At 43.9% G+C, this 6,751-nt stretch overlaps 1 non-coding gene across 1 annotated transcript; it reads left to right on the forward strand.

The window, feature by feature from the left end:
• Positions 1–6,000: 6,000 nt before the first annotated feature.
• LOC119924558 lies at positions 6,001–6,138 on the forward strand. The gene has a single exon (XR_005449265.1). It is a non-coding gene; the product is annotated as a small nucleolar RNA SNORA7 (small nucleolar RNA).
• The last annotated feature ends 613 nt before the right edge of the window (positions 6,139–6,751 follow it).

The raw sequence follows: 6,751 nt of genomic DNA on the forward strand, positions 1-6,751 counted from the left end.
TTCATAACACAAGATATATAACCCTGTAACGCAGACTTTGGTTATCCATCTCTTTCCCCTTTTTCACTGTTGTAGGGGAAAAAAAGTTGGGAGAAACCTTTATGTGTACCAAAACTTAAACCCTTCAATTACACTTTGGGGTGACCGTGTCACTGTGCCCAGTATGTCTGAGACTCTACAAGCACCTCACTTTGTGGTTTCATACCTCCCTTCCTACTCTACTTTACTGATTTAATTGTTAAAACCCATGTTTTGCATTCATCATGATGGGGTGCACCATCCTTTCGAACACCCACATTGTCTGATGGGCCTCATAGATCTACAGGTAGCCTTTTATTACTTAACAAAAACCAAAATGAGGAATTTAGGCAGGAGGTGGGAAGATTGAGCTGTTCTCTTCACTGGAAATATTTGCTCTACGTTTTCAAGACAGTTCCCCATGAAAGGCAGGGAAGTGTTATTTTAGCAAAGGGGGAAAAGAATCGAGTAACCTGCTGGTGAATCAGATATTTAAAATGGATTCCATTTCAAGTTATTCCTTTTCCCAGTTTGTTTTTTGAAATATAAAATTTTTCCAAGGAAGTAGTGAGATGTAAACAAGGATGGAACTACATGGTCTCAGTTGAACATCCCCCTAAGATATTCCCACTTCATTTCTGGTGATGACTGAAAAATCAACAGCTAAGGCAGAGATTTCAGAACAGTTAAGGCAGAGGTTTCAGCGTTGTCTGTGCTATGGACAAAGGTGGATGTTTCAGTGCTTCCAAGTGCCCAATTTTTTCTACTATGAAAATATAAACTCTTATGATTACTTGAATTCCCATCAGCCTGATAACAACAGAAATGGGTACAGCTCTGTAGCTTTTGGGCAGAGTAGGAGAGAGAGAAAGACCACCCTGACACTCTAATAACATGGAAGGCAAAATCTCCATCTGCAAAGAACTGCCAAAATGTGCTCTGAACGTGTTAAGCAAATCACAACTAAACGTTTTATACTATTATATATGTATATTAAATGTGTAGTTTTATTAATGTACGTCACTTCATTTTATCAGTGGTATATATTGAGCACTTACTGTGTGCTAAATGCTTTGGAGAGTACAATACAGAAATAATAATTACGGTATGTAATTATGGTATCTCAAATTATGGTACAGTAGAACTGAAAGGCACATTCCTATCCTCAAGGAGTTTACAGTCTAGAGAGGGAGATTGCAGGTAGATAGGGGAAATGGCAGAGTGTAAGGATGTATGTACGTAAGTGCTGTAGGCTGAGGATGAGATGAATATCAAGTGCTTAAAGGGTGCAGCGTGCATAGGCCATGTGGGAGGGCTTATTTGAAAAAAGCCCCTTGAAGATATGGTTTTAGGAGTATTTTGAAAGTGAGTAAAGTGGCAGTCTGTGGAACGTGAAGGAGCAGAGAGTTTCAGGTGAGGAAGAATGTGGGCAAGGGGTAGGCAGTGGGATATATATGTATACATTTCTTTGTGTGCATATATAGAGAATGTGCTTAGAGAAGCAGCGTGGCTCAGTGGAAAGAGCCCGGGCTTTGGAGTCAGAGGTCGTGGGTTCAAATCCTGGCTCTGCCACTTGTCAGCTGTGTGACTTTGGGCAAGTCATTTCACTTCTCTGGGCCTCAGTTATCTCATCTGTAAAATGGGGATGAAGACTGTGAGCCCCCCGTGGGACAACCTGATCACCTTGTAACCTTCCCAGCGCTTAGAACAGTGCTTAGCACACAGTAAGCACTTATATATATATCAGTAAGCTGATATATATATATCAGCTGCATTTCTTGGTCAAAGATTACTCTGAGATTTTTAAACATGCCTGTGTTCTATAGAGAGAAAAATTCTTACTGCTCACTTGTCCACTATACTTATGATGATGGCATTTATTAGGTGCTTACTCTATGTCAGGCACTCCACTAAACACTGGAGTAGATACAGGTTAATCAGGTTGGACACAGTGCCTGTCCTACATTGGGCTCACAGTCTTAATCTCCTCACCGTACCTCGTTCTCGCCTGTCCCGCCATCGACCCCCAGCCCACGTCAGCCCCCGGGCCTGGAATGCCCTCCCTCTGCCTATCCGCCAAGCTAGCTCTCTTCCTCCCTTCAAGGCCCTACTGAGAGCTCACCTCCTCCAGGAAGCCTTCCCAGACTGAGCCCCTTCCTTCCTCTCCCCCTCGTCCCCCTCTCCATCCCCCATCTTACCTCCTTCCCTTCCCCACAGCACCTGTATATATGTATATATGTTTGTACATATTTATTACTCTATTTATTTATTTTATTTGTACATATCTATTCTATTTATTTTATTTTGTTAGTATGTTTGGTTTTGTTCTCTGTCTCCCCCTTTTAGCCTGTGAGCCCACTGTTGGGTAGGGACTGTCTCTATATGTTGCCAACTTGTACTTCCCAAGCGCTTAGTACAGTGCTCTGCACACAGTAAGCGCTCAATAAATACGATTGATTGATTGATTGATTGATTAACCCCCATTTTACCGATGAGGTAACTGAGCACAGAGAAGTGAAGTGACTTGCCCAAGGTCACACAGCAGACAAGTGGAAGAGCCGGGATTGGAGCCCACATCCTTCTGAGTTTCAGACCTGTGCTCTATCCACTAAACTATGCTCTTTCTCTATGCTATGAAGCATGGCCTAGTGGAAAGATCATAGGCCTGTGAGTAAGGAGACCTGTGTTCCAATCGCAGCTCTGCCATTTCCCATTTATATAATCTTGGCCACGTCCCTTAATTTCTATATGCCTCAATCTCCACGTCAGTAAGATACCTGCTCTTTCCTATTAAGACTGTGAGTTCCATGAGGGACAGGGATTGGATCCAGTCTGTTTATAATTTATCTATCCCAGTGCGTAGTACAGTGCTGAGTACAGAGAAGCAGTATAGATTAGTGCAGAGAGTACAGGCCAGGAATTCAGGGAATCTGGACTGTAATCCCGACTCCACCACCTGTCTTCTGTGTGACCTTGGGAAAGTCACTTCACTTCTCTGTGCCTCAGTTTCCTTATTTGTGAATGGGGATTCAATACCTGTTCATTCATTCAATCATATTTACTGAGCGCTTACTGTGTGCAAAGCACTGTACTAAGCGATAGGGAAGTACAAGTCGGCAACACATAGAGATGGTCCCTACCCAACAGCGGGCTCACAGTCTAGAAGACTGTTCTCCCTCCTACTTGGGCTGTGAGCCCTACATAAGACATTAACTGCTTCTGACCTTAGTAACTTGTATCTCTACCCCAGATTTAGAACAGTGCTTGACACACAGTAAGTACTTAACAAATACCATAACTATCATTATTATTGACACATAGTATGCCTTTAACCAATAGTATTATTATTATTATCAATAAGTATTATTATTATGACATTTCTGGCCCCAATCTTTCAGGGCCTGCTATATTAACATTAATTAGGCAGCTCAGACACCATGGGTGCTTTTGAAAGGTCTCTCTTCAGCTACGAAAGATAAATGGGGCAGCCTTTTCACGGGAGTGGAGAAGACTATCCTTCCACCATCAGGAGATGTCCTTGATTTGCTTTTCCCAGCAGGAAAACAAGTGGCAGGAGTGAATGAGTGCTAGTGAAGCTGCACATAAGCAATTCCGTTTAATCAATTCCTTCACACAGATTCTGGGTCCCAAGGGCTTTTGTTCTCTACCTGAGACTCCTCTGCCATCATCATGGATGGGATTGGGTGCTTAGAAAATGACTCTTGCCAGCAGTTGAACCAGAACCAACCTCCAGCCATTCCAAGTGGGGGAGTCTGGACCTCTTTTTGCAAGAATTCAGTCTTTCTCTACATTCTTGGGGTTTCGACAATATATACTGTATCAGAACCCAATTACTTTTTTTTCTCCGCGTTATCAAGATTTGAAAATTTCCAAATGATGTCAGTTCTCAAGTGGTTTGAATAATAAAGTTCCCAGACAGGCACACACACACACACACACACACATACAATTCCTCACTCACAAGTTGTAGTAAATTACTGTAATTTTAGTTGGTGGCACCCCTTAAGCCAAGGGTTAATGGCAAGACCTCTGACCGAGGCCTGGAATCTCTGGCGAGTGTTCTCCGATCTTTTGAGCCCCAGGAGGAGTGCTTCCCAGATCTGCAGTGAGTCAGGACTGATATGAGCCAGAAGTCCCAGGCCAGTGAGAGGCTCTGAAGCTGCATGGGACTCAGGCAGTAACAAGTAGTGGACATCCTTCAAAATCCCTCTACCTTCCTACCCAACTCTGAAACCTCCCAAGCCAAGGGAAGAAATATTCTGAATCGTAATATCCTGACTTGATTTCTGCATCAGCTTCCTTCCAGGCCTTCCAGCCTCCAGCCTCCTCCATAGCCTCTCCATACTTCAGTCTGCTGTCTCGATATTTTTCCTAAAACGTTGTTCTATGCATACTTCCCCATTCCCTTTGTACATATCAGTAATCTATTTATGCATTGATTCAATCACTCATTTAATTGCATTTATTAAGCGCTTACTGTGTGCCTCGCCCTGTACTAAGCGCTTGGGAGAGTACAATAAAACAATAAACAGCACATTCCCTGCCCACAATGAGCTTATAGCCTAGAGCAGGGGAGACATTAATATAAATAAATGAACTACAGATATGAACATAGTGCTATGGGCCTGGGAGGGGGGACAGACAAAGGGAGCAAGTCAGGTTGATGCAGAAGGGAGTGGAAGAGGAAAGGGGGGCTTTATATTGTCTGTCTCTCCCTCCAAACTGCAAGCACCTAGTGGGTGGGGAAGGTGTCTACCAACTCTGTTGTATTGTACTCTCCCAGTGCTCTGCACACACAGTAAATGCTCCATAAATGCCATTGATAAATTCCTCAAAAACCTGGTAAGCCCACAACAAGCTGCCTTTTTTAGTGACTGTTTGTGATCCCTCAAACAACAATAAGGGAGAGACTTTACGAAGGCACTGATGGGCTTCAAGGGCAGGTGATTGTGGGCCTCTGGGGGTGGAGCATGAAGGGAGGCGTGATTTTCTCTCAAAGTTCAACCCGGTCAAGCAGAGGACTATCTATTCCATTCCTAGGTTGGCCTGGACCGATCATTGATTGCCATTTAAAGCCCCAGCTTCGATGCCTAGGCAAATAAAAGGCAGTCGCTTTGAATCGCCCAGGGGTAGTTGGGGCATCAGGCACAGAAGCACGCAGACAGAGGCACGCTGAGACACAGAGAGAAACAAGCATTGGAGCAGCAGAAGCAGCAGAAAGCAGCAGCACTTGGAAGAAGAAAGAAGAAGCATTAGCAGGTTGGGCTCCTTTGACCACAGACTGGTATTGGACCCTTCGTGGAGTGGAATGAGTGAGTACGTGTATGTATCACTCCCTCGCACGTTGGTAAAACTAAATAAAAAAAACTTTACACATTACCCTTAGTGATCAGAGGTGTGGTTTGACTTCTACTATGTGTCACTGAGGCTCCCCCTATCCAGGAAGGTCCTGGTTGGTACAAACCAGGGGTTCGCGACACAGTGTTTGCCCATCCCTTTCTGCATTTAAGCAGAAACTCCCGACCACTGGCTTTATGGCATTCAATCAACTCTCTTCCTTCCACTTATTCTCACTCTTCTCCCAGTACATCGTTGTTCCTTTCAAGACAATTTCCTGTGTTCTGTTTCCATCTCCCTTGCTGACAGCCTCTTGCTCTCAGCTACCTTAATGCTTGACACCACCTTTCTAGTGAATAAAGCACAGGCCTGGGAGCCAGAACACCTGAGTTCTAATTCCAGCTCTGTCACTTGTTTGCTTTATGACTTCGGGCAAGTCACTTCTCTGTGCCTCAGTTTCCTCAGCTGCAAATGGGGTTTCAATACTTGTTTGTCCCTACTTAGATTGTGAGTCCCATGTAGGACCTTGATTAACTTTTATTTACTTCAGGGCTTAGCACAGTGCTTGTTACATAGTAAGGGCTTAACAAATACTACAATTATTAATAGGAGGAGGAGGAGGAGGACCACTCATGGTTGCATTTGGAGAGTTTCTGGTACTCTACCAGTCTCGGCTATGGGAGGGAGAGTCAAGCAGAGGACTATCCATTCCATTCCTAGCTTGGGCAGTGGCTAGCGAGTGGAAGGCAATATGCTATGAGTCAAAACTCACTCATTCTAGGCAGCAGAGGTATGGGAGAGAATTGAGGGTGGAGACTTGAGTTGGCTGTATGGAAGGTGGCAATTCATTCAATCGTATTCATTGAGCGCTTACCGTGTGCAGAGCACTGTTCTAAGGCAGTGATAAACTGCTTCCATATTTTTACCAAGAAAACTCTTCGGATACACTACCAGAACAATTGCAGATGGAGAGCGGGGCATCGCTATGTGTCGGAAACAACTCGACAGCATAAGACAAGGCAAGCAGCAGTAGTATTGTGATTATTATTACTATTATTATTGTTATCTGGCAGACCACTGTATCCACATTTTCCAGGCCCTTCTGAAGTCACATCACGTCCAAGAGGCCTTCCCTGATTAATCTCTCATCTCCCCATGCTATTTCCACTTAACTGCCACTTCAGCTCACTGTAGGCAGGGAACATATCTGCCAACTCTTGTTGTATTTTGCTCTCCCAAAGCAGTTAGTTCATAGTAAATGCTCAATAAATACCATTCATGATGATGATGATGACTGCACTTATGCACATAACTTTTCACTCTATTGCTTCCTCCTATTTGTAATTCGTTTTTGTGTCTGTCTCCCAGGCTGGAT

The sequence above is a fragment of the Tachyglossus aculeatus genome, chromosome 2, assembly GCF_015852505.1.
Source record: "Tachyglossus aculeatus isolate mTacAcu1 chromosome 2, mTacAcu1.pri, whole genome shotgun sequence".
NCBI classification, from domain to species: Eukaryota; Metazoa; Chordata; class Mammalia; order Monotremata; family Tachyglossidae; genus Tachyglossus; species Tachyglossus aculeatus.